A 17765-nucleotide genomic window follows, 5' to 3' on the forward strand; every position below is an offset into this window, starting at 1 on the left:
GGTGGGGACTGATAGAGTTTTGTCAAAGGGATGCTCTTTGTAGTGTCCATTTTGGCCTTGTTTTGAGAATCTAAGGCTGAATCCTCACTACCATGTGGACAAGCAGGTGGGAATAGTGGTTCATGCTGGGTGGAATGGTTCATTTTATGTGTCAACTTGGCTAGGCTTTGGTGCCAGTTATCTGGTCAAACACTAGCCCAGATGTTTCTGTGAAGGTATTTTTTAGATGTGATTGACTTTTACAAATACTTGATTTTACGTAAAGCCAATAACCTTCCACAACGTTGGTGGACCTCGCTCAATCAGTTGACGGACTTAAGAACGAAGGCTGAGAATTCCCAGAGAAGGAGTTCTGCCTCCAGACCGCAGCACAGAAAATCTGCCTGAGATTCTAGCCCTTGGACTCAAGACTGAAACATCCCTTCTGACCTGAATCCAGCCCGCCTGCTGCCCTGCAAGAACCCAGGAGCCAATTCCTTTACGTCTCTCTCAATCTCTGTCTCGTGAAATATATATATATATATATTTCAGAGAACAGAGGACAGTGTAGGTTTCCCCAGGAAGAAAATGGAGCATGGGTACCAGAAGAAAGTGGACGAATGCTGGATAGTAAAAAGAACAAATGAGAAAGCTTAAAAAAAAAAAAATATATATATATATATATATATATATATATATATATATATATATATAAAATTGCCCTGCAGGAGCAAACAGTTTCACATTCTTTTAAAAATGGCTTAAAATTTTTGCCATAGGTCTCTAAATAAATGGGTTAACGTTTCTATTGGCGCAGATTGGCAAGTTGCCTTTGCTCTGGACTTGAACTTATTGTATGAAATGAGTTGGAAGCCATGTAAGAAAATAACATAGAAATGCATAAGCGTAATAAAATCATGCTTAAGTGGTGATTCCCCCCAAAAATGTGTATATATATATATCTTATTGTTCTGTTTTTCTGAAGGACTGTAACTCTATACCACTAGAGGGAAAGCAGATTAAATTAGAAGTCATTTCATGATTAATAGTTATTTGTATATTCATAGGGAAAGGGAGTAAACTATAGGGAACTACAAGTCATGATGGTGTAAATAAGAGGTTTCACTACAGTAGTATTCACATTAAATGTACAAACTTGATGGAAATGGTTTGATGTTTTAGTAATTTCAATTCCCCCTGTTTGCAGGGGAACTTCCTGTCTGGGGCTCAACTTTTTCCTTTCTGGGTACATCCTGGTACTGCTCTCCTCACATTAGAGTGCGTGAGAAGCCTCTATCTGTGCACTGAGCCACAGCCTGTGCTTGCAAATTACATGCCTATGGCTGGCCCTGGCTCCTTTCTCTTCATTCCATTTCAACTATGTATGTACCTTGAAATAACGACTGTCAACTAGGGCTCATTGGTTGCCAAACAGAAAATCATCTCAAAGCGCTTTAGCAAGAGAAATCTAATGGTCCATAAAACTGTAAGGTCCAGAATTAGGGTTAGCATCAGACATAACGGGATTCAGGGCTAAGATAAAACACTATTAGGACTTGACTACTTTTCATCTCTCAGCTCAGCTCTCTGCTATGCTGGCTCAAGACTCAGTTTTCACATGACCAGAGACAACAGCAGTTCCAGGCCTCTCAAATTTGAGGTTCTAGGGAAAAGAGTGTCTTTTTCCCAGAAGTGGTAGGGAAAACCTCAAGGTATTTTATTGGCTCTGATGGATCAGATGCCTCTTCCTAAACTAATCACCGTGCCCAGGAGAATGGGCTGCACTGATTGGCTTAGACCTAGGCCATGTGCTTCATCCTGCATTGGTGGTGGTATTGGCTGTGCTGGAATCTCATGGAGGGAGAACAGAGGACAGTGTAGGGTTCCCCAGGAAGAAAATGGAGCATGGGTACCAGAAAAAAGTAGATGAATGCTGGATAGCAAAAGAACAAATGAGAAAGCTTAAACAATCATAATCTATTTTATTTATAGAAAAGCACCTCTGGGGGCAGTGTCGATGTGAAGTTGGTTCATCTCTTTTTTTTTTTTTTTTTTTTTTTTGAGGTCCTGCGGATCCCTTTCCATATGTGTTGGTACAATTGTGACTGCCAGAGTGATGCAAGTGCTCTTCCCTTAAGTCCCTTTCCCAACACCCAGCTCTATTTCCAGAACCTGATATAGACAGAGTTGGGGAGGAGGTGGGGGGACTATATTTCTGACAAAGTAATGTTTCCATTTCACACATATGACTAATAAGGAACTTGGCCAGGAATAGCTCTTTTGCAGTTTTGGAAATCCTGGCCTAGACCATAAATCACTGAATGAAACTCTAGCCACATCCCTTAACTTAAAACTCAATTTCCATCTGCCTAGGATTCTGCTTGAGGAGTGGAGCAACAGAAGAACTGACCTTGAGTGTCTTAGTGGTGTCATCCCATTGGGACAGGCCCCACGCCTGTGGGGAGGTCACCTTCCCATGGCATTGCCCTCAGCAGCAATCTAGGGTCAGGCTGAAACCCTGAGCTTGGTCCCTCACTCCCTTCTCCTGCTGCCTTGCCAATACAAGCCTTAAAAGTCATGGAAACATCTCTGGTTTTCTAACTCAAGGGATTCCAGCAACAGAGGTCGGAGAGTGGAAGGTCACATGGGAGTATGTGGAAGGGCAGATATCTCTGGGCAGAGAGATGCTTGTCCTTGGTGCATCTGTGTGGGTAAGGGGGGAAAGGGGCAGTGAGCATGGAAGGAGCCTGACTTGGGCCTCTCAAGAGAGAGAAATCAAGAGTGAAGGGCATGGGCGAGGAAAAGAAGCATGTCTAGGCTGAGAATCAGGACAGTTGGTCAGGCATTTCCATTAGGACAGACATCCAGAAAACCTCAAAGCTTCTAACAAAGAGGATGACATGGCCCACAGGATGAGTGAGCGTGTTGATGGTTCAATAGGAATGGTTCAGTAGCAAAACTTGGGTTGGAATGGCAAAAAAGCAGAACAACTCAATGTGACCAAATACAAGGAAGACACAGTAGGTGGAAGATTCTGTGGCAACGAATAGATATCATGGGGCCTAAGGAGAGAATTGCTTTCCCCTAACGGGGAGAGCTGTATTCCTTCATCTCGGCAGAATCTTCAACTTTCACAGAGCCCAGATCTTGGGGGAACCTTGTTTTGCCCTTTACTAGCTAAGAATAGTAGGGTGAAATGTGACTGACTGAAGAACCTTTGACCTCTTTTGGGTTTAGCTTTTGGACAGAGTTAAGAGACTCTTCTCTGAGTCTTATTTTGGTAAGAACATCATTTGGGGGAAGGATGGGGTGGGAAGAAGCTCTGTAAGGGCAGGCTGAAGGGCACCACATTTCTTTAGCTTAAACATGTAGCAATCATACTTCATGGTTGGGGAACTTTAAGATCATGCCAAAAAGGGATAGAAAAGGGGGTATCAGATAGAATGTAAAAAACAGCCTCCTAGAATATTCTTTGCTTAGGATTTCTCTTGAAAATAAGTAATAGAACTGAGAGCTTCTCAAGCTATTAATATAACAACAGTACTTACATTTTCTTTCTCCTGTAGTATATGGGCGGACTACCTGAGGTCCAAATTCCTTGGAGTCATAAAGAGTAAAACCTTGCATCACATTGCTACCTTATCCTAGCACCAAAGCAACACCTTCAATGGTGAGATTTTCTCTTAATGATAATCTTTTTTTTTTCTTAATGATAATCTTTGATAATTCTCATTTCTTAAGGGTTTGCAATTTGTCTTAGTGTTTCACAAATATAATCTCATCAGGTCCCTACAATGAAGTTGTTAGGAGGGATTACTGCTCCCACTTTACAGAAGAGAAACCAGGGGCTGATAAAATTAATTATATAGCTGCAAAACTAGAAAATGGTGCAGATATAATTTAATCCTGGTCAGACAGACCATAGGTTCTGTGACTTAACTACTGTGCTGTTCTCTTCAATGCCTATACCCTCTGCCCCCCATACATGAGCACTGTTAACCTAACTCTTTAGGTTAACATGATTCAAAATTTGAGTATATTGGTCAGTGTCCTGGCAGGAGAGAGATGGCACACTTCGATGGGGTCATTGTGAGGATTTAGAAATGGGACAACTCTCAAGACATAAGCAAAGTTAAAAGAAAGCTAACAAGGCATGGTGAAGCCCTTCAGGGCTAACAGGAGTGGGAGCCTGAAGAACACATGGAGAAAGGCATGAGAGAAGGTGCTCAGGAGAGAGATACCCAACAGGAGTTATGGCCTCAGGTAGAGGGACAGAGAGACACAGTGGAGCCAGGGCCAGTAGTGAGGAACCAGGGGAGTACACACTGTGGCCTTGCTCTACCAACCTCTTTCTTCTTGGTGGAACCCAACTGAAGCCAGAGGGCAAGTGCCCCCAGTGGTGCAGTCCTCAAGGTCAGCCTCCGGGGGCACAGAGTAGGGAGAGAAGGATGGAGAGGGGTCCTGGAGGAGCAAATGGACATGCTCAGCATAATGAGTTGACAAGTTGGGCTGATAACAAGCTGAGGGCAGCTTCTGCTTTGGGGTTCAAGGATCATCTCTTTCATATATAGGCAAAGGGATGGTTTCTGAAGATTGAAGAAAGAAAACGCTGAATGTTAGGAATCAGCATGGATTCACCAAGAACAGAGATGGGCACCAGTTGTATTTTTTTGGTGGGGGGGTGTGGGATTCCTAAGTTTGCTTATAGCATTGCAGTGAAAGCAGAGCAGGAACATTATGTGCTCTTGAGGGCAACGAGAAATGGAAGACAGTATAAACACAGTGGCTGGAGATGTGCTGAGTGACTCGTAAGCAGACAAATGTCAGCCTGGATGGGTGGTCTCCTGCATCCCAGAGCACCCCCCTTAACGCTTACCCTTCAAAAGTCTCACTAGACACTAGGAAGAAGAGGGCAAACTCACCCAATCATGACTGGAAGGAGTAGCTTATACCTTGGGTAACAGAATTAGAATCCTCAAATGACAACAGTTTGGATTAATTCTGGTGACAAGTGACAGATAAAACATAATAGAGTTAAATGTATATCTGGAATCTTGGGCGGGGGGGACAAAAGGAACTATACACATCTAGGATGGGAGAGATGTGAAAACCTTGGGGGTTTGTGTTGATGGGACACTTGACATGAGTCAACATGCATGATTACCAAGAAAATTGGTGTGATCTTAGGTGACATTAATTGAAGAAGAGTTTGAGGATTAGGGGAGTATTTCTTTTGCTAGACTCTTTTCTGGTCCATCCTATCTGGGATGCCACACTGTGGGTGTCACTTTTAAGGGAGAAACACGAAGAAACTGTACTGCATTTGGGGAGGGGCAGGGAGATGGATGAAGGGGGCACCATGTGGCAGAAAAGCAGAGGAGATAATTAAGAGGAAGGGCAAACAAGAGAGAGATCTTCGAGGTGGTCATGCTGAAGAGCTGTGTCCGTGTCACGCAGGAAGCCAGCACCATGGCCAGTGGGCGAAGGCTAAGGAAGTGGATGGAGGCTCTAGCTGCTGGCAGTCAGGGTGGGGTGTGAGGTAGTGAGTGTGAATCTGCCCTCTCTGGAGGTGCTCTGGCCAAGGGCTGCTGGAGAGCACACCCAGGCACTGGACGAAAAGGATCTCTGTCGAATCTGAATGCCTGGCCACATGAGTAATGTTTGCATGCTACACTGCTACACTTCCTTCACATGGACAATCCATCAGCCGTGGTGACTGATGATAAGCACACCCTGTCACTATTCGAGAACATTTGTGAATGTAGGTTTCCCCAGCGGAATGGAAAAACCCTGGGCTTTGGGGTCAGGCCAACCTGAGTTTGGGTCTCGTCTTGGCCACTTCTGTCTATGAGATGTCAGACAAGTCCCTTGGTGTACAGCGTCACTGAGCTCCTGGGGACAGGCCCTGTGCGGGGAGGAGGGCTTCTGAGCAGCAAACTGAGGACCTTCCTGTCCTGGGGAGCTTGTTGCACTGTGTCTGTTGCTTCCTCCTGAAAATGGGAGTGATTGCTGCTGCTCTCCGGGGTGTGGTGAGGGACAGGGGACGCATGTGTGAGGAGCCTGGGGTCAACCAGAATTGGTTTCCTTTCATTCTCTCCCTTGCAAGTAGCTCAAAGCTGTGGGCAGTGGCAGGAAATTGTGGGCGTCCAGAAATGTTCGTGGGCACTCGTGTGAGATCTGTCTCCCTCCGTCCTTCTGAAGGTTGCAGAGTGTCAGGCCTGCCCATGGCTCCCTCCTCCACGGCAGCCCTTCATCAGAGGGCTGCGCTCAGTTCACACTTCCCCAGCCCCCAACTTGTCCCTTGGAGATCCTACCCACAATTTGCTGGCAGTGGGGGTGGGCACATGGGATGGGGAGGCTGGTGGCCGTTTAGGGTGGCCACCCTTTCTTAGCAGGTGGGGGCTGTCTGTTCCTGTGCTCCTGGGTCCTGATGGTCATGTTCTTAGCGTCCTAGGTGGGGTGAGAAGCCTTTCAGTGTCCGGAGTCTCCTTCAGCCCAAACCTTTTTCAAGGTTTAACTCAAACACTGCCTCCTCTGGGAAACATTGTCTGGTTTCTCCCCATCACAAAACATTTTCTTTTCTTTTTTTTTGTAAATAATATATTTTAAAGATTTTATTTCTGAGAGAGAGAGAGAGTGCACACAAGAGAGCATAAATAGTGGAAATGGAGAAGCAGGCTGTCCATCGAGCAGGGAGCTCAACGTGGGGTTCGATCCCAGGACTCTGGGATCATAACCTGAGCCAAAGGTAGACGCTTAACCGACTGAGCCACCCAGCCGGCCCCCTCCCCATTTTCTACCACATAACCAGCCTCTGTCAAGAGCTCGTTGCATTTCCCACGTCACTCTGTCTCCCCAACCACAGTGTAAACCCTTGAGGGCTGGGACAGGGTGTTCTTATTTTCTGAACCCATACAAACGTTTAGCTCCATGAAGACACAAGAGGCTCCCAATAAATCTTGCTGTTTGATTCCTTTTCAGCCTTCCTCTCACAAATCCCTTTGTTAAGCCGAGAGCAGAGGGAGTAAACAGCAAGTTAGCATTCACTCATCCAACCAACATTTTACAAATGTCTCAAAACCTGTGATTCACACACTAACACCAGCCCACAGGCACGCCTCAAGAAGAGGACATGTGTTTTTTGTTGTTGTTTGTTTGTTTTCAAATTATTGCAAATGTTTTAAAAAAAAAGACCTGGAGATTTTATACAGAACTCTTGAGATTTTAGGCTCTCTTAAATATTGAGCTGAGTTGTGGCTGTCCCCTTTAGATAGATACTCTCTGGTTCATGGCAGTCTCCGACCAGCTTCATTCCTTTGGGTTACAGCCACTCCCCATAGGCATCTGAGTTTAGTTTGAGAGCTACTCACATCAACAGGAATCCTATGAAATTTTGAGCTTAACAATAATCTGACTTCCTGATCCACTGTTGGATGTACTGCTCCAACCCAATTCAGGGCAAGATTCTTTCTTGGCGCAGCCAAATCCTAATCCTCTTGTGGTTGTCAACACCTCCCATAGCTTTTGCTGCCAGGTCTCCTGGCCCAGGACCCTGCGTGGCTTTTGGGGAGCTCTAGGTGGGCAGGTGTGTGCCCCAGCAAGGCATGGCTCCAGGTTGAGCCCAGCGAGCCCCAGCAGCTGCTCTCCATGTGTCAGGTCCCAGGCAGAGAAAGCTGGTTGGGGAGACCACCCACTCCAAGGCTGGGCCACATCTCTAGAACCTCCTTTCAAAGACACCCCTGAAAGTGACTCTCTGCTTGACCAGTGCAGTGACCTGAGGTTGCCCACACTCTGGGGGCAGGAGGGACCCTGCTAGGGTCCTGTTTCCTGCCCTCTGCAGGCCCAGATTTCAAAGCTGACCATTTACTCTTCCTTCTCCTCCTGCCTGCCTCCCACCCTCTTCTCCTCCCCAACATTCTTTGCTTCTTGTTTATATTGCAGAAAACATCTGTGAGAGTAAATGACTGAGATGAAAGATCTTGGCAAAGGGCTATTTTTCTTTGCGTGGCTTAAAGGGGACAGATGAAGTCTTCAGCCTTACCCTTGCCTTCCTCCATGTAACTCCCTCCCCCACCTCCCGGAGAGGAGAGAAATGGGATCTGAATGAAGACAGACCAGAAGGTGGCCCAGCCGGCCCCAAGTCCCCAGGCAGGGGAGATTGTTTTTCCAGTGGAACAGGCTGGCCCAGAGGAAAAGGCTACTCAGAGGGCGGAGGGTGGAGGGCGGAGGGAGGAAGATGGGTGCGCTTCTGCAGCCGGCTCAGCACTCTCTGCCCATCCTGCAGAGAGCAGAGCCACCTGCCTCTGTTTGTAACAGGGTGCTTGTTGCAAGGGCCTTGGCACTTTATGGAGGAGGAGAGACCACCCCCCACCATCACCCACCAGCTCTCCTCCCCCTTGCTCTTCTCTCCTGAGTGGCTGTGTACTTTTACAGGAGTAAAGCCCTGGGCATCACATCCTCTCTCACCTCAAAGGAATTCTGTGGTTTTGGATAAGTTAGTAACTTCTCTGATCCTCTGTTTCTCCATCAGCTGTCCTGCCTAGCCATTGTCACTAGTGGAGGGAGGTCATTGGTCTTGTTCATTTAAATGAGCCCTGGTACATGCACCTTGAGGACGGGCCTATCAGTATAGACTGGGGCTGAGTGTCCCGGGTGCCCAGATTCTCTATCCGGGTAATCCCCACTGTTACAGCGTGGTAGCACCAGGGTTTCCAGGATGCAGGCTCAGGGGATCCCACAGCAAAAGGCAAAAGATGTGGCTGCCCTCAGAGAGCTGCTTGGAGAGCTCTTCCCACCCCATCTCATCTGCCCACCTGGCCCAGAACCTCCCCTCTTTCCTATGTGGCTCTTCTTGGTATCCTGCAAAAAAAAAAAAAAAAAAAAAAAAAAAACCTTGGGAAGGGCAAGGCCAGAATTTCGGAGGACATTGGCATGGCAAGGCAGTTTTCATTTGGGAAAATAATGAGCAGATTCTTACCAGGATGGGATATGGGGCAGGTAACTTTTGACTCAGGTATAGGAAGAAGAAAGTTTGGCACAGGGTCCTGGCTTAAGAAGAAGGTAGTTAGTGTTTGAGGACAGCGGGAAACTTTTTTCCTGGCCACAGCATCGTCCATCCTGGGCCTACTAGGCTCCCCAAATGAATCCAGGGACAGTTGTTCATGGAGGATGAAGCCAGAAGACACAGAGCAGAAGGCCCAAGCCTGGAGACCTATCCCAAGGCTCCTGGATCTGCCCTGTCTCTAACTTCCATGGAGACATAACCTTTTCCTGTGCACAGGCCTCCCTCAGTGGGGAAGTGCACACCTAGGAAGGGAAAGGCTGGGTCTGTCTCCTCCTTCAAAGGCAGAAGCACGAAGCCCCCCAGATTAGTCTCCACTGGGGGTGGTGAGGGGATACACCTCGGCCACTAGCTCATTTCTGCTCCTATGAGCTGGACGCCTAGCACCTGGTGCCATGGTGTGCAGAAGCCTGGCTCCCATCAGGCCCACTGGGTAATGTTATTCAGCCATGCATTTAAAAATGAGGAAATCTGGAGCACCTGGGTGGCTCAGTCAGTTGAGCGTCCGACTCTTGATTTCAGCTCAGGTCACAATCTTGGGTCATGAGATCAAGCTCAGGGTCAGGCTCCATGTTCAGTGGGGAGTCTACTTGGGATTCTCTCTCACTCTCCTTCTGCCCATCCCCACCCCCCTCACTTGCAGGTGTGTGCTCTCTCTTTCCAAAATAAATAAATAAAAATTTTCAAAAAAAACTTGGGGGCATCCTGGGTGGCTCAGTGGTTTAGCGCTGGTCTTTGGCCCAGGGTGTGATCCTAGAATCCTGGGATAGAGTCCCACATCAGGCTCCCTGTATGGAGTCTGCGTCTCCCTCTGCCTGTGTCTCTGCCTCTCTCTGTGTGTCTCTCATGAATAAATAAATAAAGTATTAAAAAAAAAAAAAACTTGGGAAACTGAGTTCTGAGAAGTCAAGCAACACAGGGCAGCCACACAGTGGTAAGTGTAAGTTACAGCCAGCGTGTGAGCCTGGGTCTTGATGCCCCTCCCTGGGAGACCAGCACTGTGCTATAGGAGTATTAATGGCCACAGGTATCACCCACAGGTGCTTTAATTGATGAACTGACACAAAAAGCCCAGTTTCTCAGTCGCACCATGCACACTTCACTGTTCAATAGCCATGCATGGCTAGTGGCTCTCATGTGGATGGAAACTTCCATCTTTGAGGAAAGTTCTCAGTGTGGCAACTAGACTGAACTTTCTATCCTTTTTCAGCCATGCTGTTTAAGCTATTTTATTCAGTTATAAATTCATCTCTTCTCCTAACACCTATACCCCCTGCCCCTACCCAGTCTGTCCCCAAGGGGAGGGTAATTATTTACCCACTCTGGGGATGAATGGGAACACTACAGAGCAGAGAGGCTCCATGAGGGCAAGGGCCAGGAACTCAGCCCCATCCTCCCTGCCACTCTGATCCTTCCTTGCTGTGTCCGTGCAGAATCAGGACCCGGCTGGTCCCCTCAGGGCTGGGAGGCCGGGTGGGGGTGGGGGGGTTGGGGCATGGAGCCTGACTCTTTCACCCATTGAGGCAGGCCCAAAGGTCACAGTGCTGCCTGCAGTCGCCCTTTCAATCACCCATCTCTCTGAATGGGACCCTGTGAGTGAGCTTTGTGCAAGTGCAGGAGAAAGGGGCTCTGTTTGGGAGTCTGGGAGCTGCTCTGAGCCCCGCACAGAGGCCAGCCCTGTGTAGCGCCGTCCGGAGAGGTCCAGCCTGGGAGGGGCAATGACCTCCAGCATCACACATGGGCCGCCAACTGTTCCCACACTGGCTTGTGTGTGATGTACCCAAATCCTTTGCTACCCCATGAGGTAGCAGGGCAGAATCAGACAAAGCTTCTAGACCCTGCCGAAGGGTTTGTGCAGGCTCACTGGAGGCCCCAACTTCCCTGGGAGATAGGCAGGGCCCCTCTCATCCTCCCCTTTGGCAGATTGAGATGACTGATGCGCACAGAAACTTGCCCCAGGTCACCCAGCTAGATGGTGGCAGAGGAAGAGACTGCCTGGAGCCAGGTGAGCTGGTCACCAGGTCTCTGTGAGGAACGGAGGGGGTTCAGCTCTGGATTTGCCTGAGCCCCTTTGACTTGTGCTTTAAATACGGGTCAATCCATTTGGCTTTTCCATTTGCTGGGGGCGCTCAGAAGGCAGGAACCTTGTTCTATCCGTTGCTGAAAGCCAGTACCTGAATCATGCCTCAGAAGGCCCTGAACAGACCTCAGATGGAGGGACAAATGGCTGGGGCTGAATGCAGGTGAATGAGTGGGACAGCAGAGTTGTCTGGCTCATGCCAAATGGAGGTCAGGGCCCCCGGAAAGTACTATTACCTCCTTGACAAGGCTCCGGGACAGAGAGAAGAGACCCCAGGAATTCGTAAAGCCAAGCCTTTTGGAACATTTGGTGCTCCCCCAGGTCCCCAGATCTTAGGGACAGACTCTGGTTCCTCTCCTGCCCCTTGGCCCGGGTTGTGGGCAGCCTGAGGCTCACCCCGGGGCTGGCTTCCAGTGCCCATGGCTCCCCACCAGGCCCCCAGGGCTGGGCGGAGACTGTGTAACCGAGCAGGAGCTGCGTGTCAGAGGGGATGGGGGATGCACAAGAAGGCCTCAGCCAGGATGAAATAAATCTGCCCATCTCTCCCCCCACAATTGCCTGCCCTCTCCCTCGACCTGCACAGGTTTGCAATTCATCCGCCGTGCTCAGATGCTGTTCCTGCTATCAGATGATGAAAATGGAGATTCGTCTTGAAGAAAGAAAGAAGTAGCTCGCTCTCCCCCCTTCTGAGTCTATTTGAGCCCCCCTCCTCCCCCCTCACCATGTGTTCCCGAAACCTGGGGCTGTTCCAAGTCCTAAATGTGCTGGAAAGTATATCCCTGAGCAGCTGCGAACCTGCTCAGGCTGCAGTGGCCTGGGGTGAATCAGAAACCAAGAGAGAGGCAGGCTAACAATGCAGCCCCTTGTTCCTGCGTGGAGAGAGATCCCCATCAGCGCTGGGGCTTCTGGGAGTGAGGGCCAGTGAGCTCACACACACACACACACACACACACACACACACACACACACACACCATCTACCTCTGGACACCATCCATCCCACCCTGGCCCCCAGAGAAACACTGGGGAGAGGGCTTACGTAGCCAGCCAGAGAGCATCATGACCGGCCAGCTGGGCTAGCCTCTGTGGAGGCTGCCTCTAACTCAGCCTCCTGATCTTTCCTTTCACTCTAATGTAATTGGGAGGGCAGGGTGGGGAGCCAGAGGGGAGGGTTTGCATGAAACCAAGCAGGATTGTCTCAAAGTCTCCCACTGAGCTGGAGGACCACGAAGGAGAGTGGGATGCACAGCCAGAGGGGTTTCTTGGAGCCTGAGAAGGTTTGGGGAAGCCAGTTTGCAGGAACCAGACACCCTGAAAAAAAAGAATTTGCAGGCAAGTCTCAAAACCCGGTCACAGAGTTGGCAGGCGCTCAAGGCCGCGATGGAGTCAGGGGGCCTCTCCATCAGGGGGCCTGATTACAACCACTCATGAGCCTGGCCAACTGCAGGCATTAAGTGCCAAGTACCTACAGGGGTCTGAACCACCCACAGAAACTGCTCTATTCATGCTCACCACATCCTGGAGAGGTGGGGGTGTTCTCCTCTGGTCACAAAGAGACAAACTGAGGCTCAGAGCCATCTCACTGCCAGGCCTGGTGGTGACAAAGCTAGATGCTCAGTTCCTTGACCCAATTCCTCATAGTTGGGTTCTTTGCACCAGATGCCCCCCACGAGCCTGGTGTAAGGGCAGGTGAGGAAGAAGGATTAATGTCTACACTCCCCAGTGTAGATATACCCCCCAAAGCCCCATCTTCCCATGAGAGGCAGGCTAGTGCAAGAGTGCCAGGAGTGTTTCCAGGACAGAAAAAGGCCTCAACTCCACAACTGATACTGAAGGGCTCCATCCACTCTGAAGCACCAGGGTCACCTCCAACTCTCCTCCCTCTCTTTGTTCCTTAGCCACTATGTCTGAGCCCTGCATGTTCTGTCTCAGAGTGAGTTCTCAAATCCCGCTCTTCCTTCTCTTCCCAATCACCACTGTCTTAACCCAAGCTCACATCACCTCCTCCTGCATTGCCAACATAGCTTCTCTCCCTTCATCATCTCGTCATGCATTGGTTTATCCTGCTCCTCAGCTTAAAAATCTCCTGTTTCCCCTTATCCTCAGGACCAAGTACAAGCATCTTAGTCACACATAGCCCTTTATAAACAGGGGCCAATGCCAATTTGTCCTCATCTTTTGTTTTTCCTCCCTGAGCACCTGCCATGCCAGGCACATTGAACTGGTGCCCCTGTGCCTTTGCACATGCTATTCCACCTGCCTACAATATTCTTTCTCTCACATTGTCTCTACCCAGAAAACTTGTGTCCATCCTTCAGAACACAGCTCAAATGCCTTCTAACTTCACGCATGGCCCTGCATTCACACACTCTATGGCCTTCTTTGGACTTCTTCTTTGGATGATTATAATAATCATTTATATATTTGTCCAAACCATTAGACCAGTGGTTTCCAACCCTGGGGAGACTTTGCCTCCAGGGGACATTTGACCATTTCTAGAGACATATTTAGTTGTCACTACTTTGGGGAGGAGTGCTATTGATATCTAGTGAGTAGAGGCCAGTGATGCACCCTATGATGTACAGGACAGCCCCAACAGCAAACCCTTTCCTGCCCCAAATGTTAATAGGTTGAGCCATTGTGCATTAGAATGTATGTCTCTTTAAGGGACTTCTTATTTGTATCTTTATATCTCCAGTAGTTGGCCTAAAGGAGTGTCCAATAACTGTTTTGAGAATAAATGAGTGAACAGACTGACCAATTGTTTCATATACTCTCTATCTGCAGCATGTGGCTCACTTTGAAACTAACTTAGAACTTAAGAAAGTTGACAAATAGAGAGCGAATGTATGGAAAAGGATGGGATAAAATATGTACTTGAACCAAAATTTGCTTCCAGTGCAGAAAAGGACTGATGTTACACCATCATGTGGATCTCCAGTTAGGTGTGGACACATCTCTCCACTGTAATGGTTTGTTTTTTTCTGAGCCAGGGGCCTGTGCTTGAGAAACATCAGGTGGATTCCTTCAATCCTCTCACCCAGCCAGAGTCAAACCCGATTAAGGCAGAGGACTCAAGGCCTGGCTCTACATCCTTTACGGGTTATGGCCAACTTGGAGCCAGTACAGAAAGAATCCATGAAAATGATTAAAGCTCTGGACATCTAGGCCTAACGAAGAAAGGCAAAAGGAATTGGTATTACTTAACCTCAAAGAAATGAAGCCTGGGGTAGTAGGTATTTTCCAATAACACAGGAGGTTGCTAAATGGGGAGAGTGACCAGCCACTCGTTGGCACCTAGGACACCAGGAGAAGAAGCCAATGGGAGTGAGATGGAGATTAAATGGATTCTAGACAAAGCAAGTAAGTGAAGGGATGCCAAGAACTCAGGGGAGCTCATTGTTGAAGGTCCTAGAGGAGGCTGTGTTTCTCGACTCTTTCTTAGATAATAACCCTACTCCACCACTAGTACTGATGGAGAGCTGGGGAAAGGTCTGTCCCGACTTCGGGTCTTGCTTCTAGAATTTTCTTAGAAGAAAAGGCGGGAAAGACAATAGGAGCCTGGGAGGCAGAGGGAAGAATATCGGGGAGACCAAAAAAAAAAAAAAAAAGGTGAGAAAGCAGGAGAAATGAAAGAGAGAGAGCAAAGAGGCAGCTGGAAAGACATCAGGAAAATGTCGAGGCCTCCGCATCTGGAAAACAGACCGGGGGCTATATTTAGACTGTCATGACTTGCAACAATTTGTGTGAGGGGGAAAAAAAGGAAAATGTGGAGTTGGCGTCATTTTGGAGAGGGAATGAGTTATAAGAAAAGGATGGCTTGATAGGGGAGAGCCTCAGCCCTTGGCCCTTAGGAAAGGGCATCTGAACAGGGCAGGCTGTCAAGAGTGAGCGATGGTGTTTACCGAGTCTCGTCCAGCTTATGCCCCTGTCCCCAGCTGGACCCTGTGCTCCCCACCAACAACTTGGGTGCACTATTGGGCATACCAGGTGGCCTGGCTGCCACAGCACCAAGACGTGTCCGTGATGATGCAGGGTGCTTTCTGGAGAAGTAAGGGACGAGGCAGGGGCTCAGCAAGGGGGCTCAGGAATACATGCGCGGCACTCTGTAAATCCTAGGAATTTGTATATATTGCTGAGGCCTTTCTCCAGCTGGATTATAAATAGAGGATTAGTTCAAAGGCAGGCAGCCTTTTGAAGAGATGGTGCCAAGCGAAGCCTGCAAACCAAATACAGTAAAACCTCCTTAAGCCCCTGTTGGTTTATTCCAAATAGCATCCAAGTCAAAGTAACAGCATTTCCCTGGCTGACTAGGTGCCCTGATGTCCTTTAGAGAAAAATCTAGAGGGTTCAAATGGAGCTATAGTGAAACCGCACCTAACCCAAAAGAAAACTGCCGTTGTGGATGGTAGAGCTTGCCAGCTAGCTACGGGGCTTCCCTTGGAAACATCACATGTAAAAATTCAAACATTTTGGATGGAAATCTTTCTTTAAAAAAAAAAAGTTACATACTTCCCGGTTTTTAAGACAGAATATACTTATTTTAACTGAATTTTTGTTCCGCCTTGGGTCATGTTTATAAACTTTAGTCACTGTGCTGTTATTCCAGTAGTGCCAAAACCTTTGAGATATGTGTGGTCGCTTGTTTTTCATTCCAAGTAGGTTCACATTGCTGTGCTTTTGGGGTTCCTCGGTCTACTTTTTATCAGGGAACATGCCACTTTACCTTCAGTGACTTCACAACCCAACTTATTTTAGCCTATTCTGGGTTGAGAAACCAGATATGCAACTTGTTAAAATTCTGTGTAGAGAAAAAGTAAGTAGATCATGAGTGAGGAAGTTAGCCTTTTCTCTTCCACTTGGATTCATCCAGTCTTTCTTAGGGGGGGTAATAGTTCATCTAGCTCTCTGGGGACAGTTGCTTTGAATTATATGCTACTTTAAATAAACCAATATGAGCCTATGAAGATAATTTTGGCTGCTTAGACGTCACTTGGCTTATCTCCAAGTTCTGGGCTGATTTTAGACCGTGAGGTGTTTGGGGATTTGCGTTTTGGGTTGATGAAGTCTTACTCTGCTTGCAGTCTACATTCCCAAGGCCTCTGCATTTGAGATAAGTGTGGGGTGGGGGTGGGGGGTTGCCTACCTATATGTGAGGTTGGTAGACTGATTAAATCCAGTGCAAAAAAGAGAGTGTAAACAATGCCCTTGGCCACTTTGTTCATTAATGTCTCATGCTCTATGTCCTGGAAGTTGATGGGGATTTCTGAGCAGGATGCTAGGCAGAAGAGCCATATTAAAGAATGGGAGGATAGAGGTGCCCGGGTGGCTCAGTGGATTAAGTGTCTGACTCTATTTCAGCTTGGGTCACGATCTTGGCCCCGGGTCACGATCTTGGCCCCGGGTCAGGCTCTGAGTCTGCTAGAGATTCTCTCCTTCTCTCTCTCTTTCTCTCTGTGTCCCTCTCTCCATCCCTGCCCATGTGGCATGCACTCTCTCTCTGGAGGAAAGAAAAAAAGAAAAAGAAAGAAAGAAAGATAAAGAAAGAAAGAAAGAAAAAGAAAGAAAGAAGAAAGAAAGAGAAAGAAAGAAAAAGAAAGAAAGATAGAAAGAAAGAAAGAAAAAGAAAGAAAGAAAGATAGAAAGAATGAAAGAAAGAAGAAAGAAAGAAGGAAAGAAAAAAAGAGAATAGAAGGAAGACACAAAGGTATTAGGCTATGCATTGGTTCAGGGAAGCAAGAAGAAACTGGGTAATCAAAATGGACAAAAACAGGCCAAGCCAGCCTGGGAGGGCCTAAAGGTCCTTGGGTTGTTTTGGGTATCTTCTGGTTAAGCAGTGAAACTCTTTCTGTGGTTAATTAAATTTGGTGCTTTATAAAGTCCTCAGATTGCTGATTTCCCGTCAGCAAAGACTGGACATTCCTGCGAGACATTATGCTCCAGCAGGGAAAGTGACTTTATATTCTCATAGGCCAACAGGCCAAGAGGTGACTCTCAGAGGCCCTGCAGCCAGGCCACTGCCTCAAGACAACATTGTCAGTGCGCCTAAGGAGGAGGAGTCTCACATTCTTTCAACAGTGTCCGGAGAAGTGCTATTACTGACTCCTGCATAAGAGCTCAGGGTCAGGCTTCTTTTGCTCTCATATTAGCAGCAGATTAAAAGACAATCTGCCTTTTTGCTCAAGACCTTAATGCGTTCTCCTCAAACCTGAGGAATTCCGTATCTAGCTTTTCCCCAGAGGACGCATTTTCCAAGGTTTTAATCCTTTTTTTTTTTTTTTTAAGATTATTTATTTATTTATTCACAAAAGACGCAGAGAGAGGCGAGACATAGGCAGAGAGAGAAGCAGGTTCCCTGCAGGGAGCCCGATGTGGGACTCGATCCCAGGACCCCAGGATCACACCCTGAGCAGAAGGCAGACACTCAACCACTGAGCCACCTGGGTGCCCCCCAAGGCTTTAATCCTTATGCTTTCTCTCATCCCTTCTAAAGATTTCCAAATCCCTCATGTTCCACTCTTTTGACTGGTGCCGCGGTCGCCCCTGGGGATGGCCAGAATTGATTTTAGTGCACACTGTGCTGCTGGCCATCCGCCCTAGGACTGCACTCTGCTTGATTTCCTAATAACAAGGCTGTCCTGCCGGC

The sequence above is a fragment of the Vulpes lagopus genome, chromosome 6 (assembly GCF_018345385.1).
Source record: "Vulpes lagopus strain Blue_001 chromosome 6, ASM1834538v1, whole genome shotgun sequence".
NCBI lineage: Eukaryota > Metazoa > Chordata > Mammalia > Carnivora > Canidae > Vulpes > Vulpes lagopus.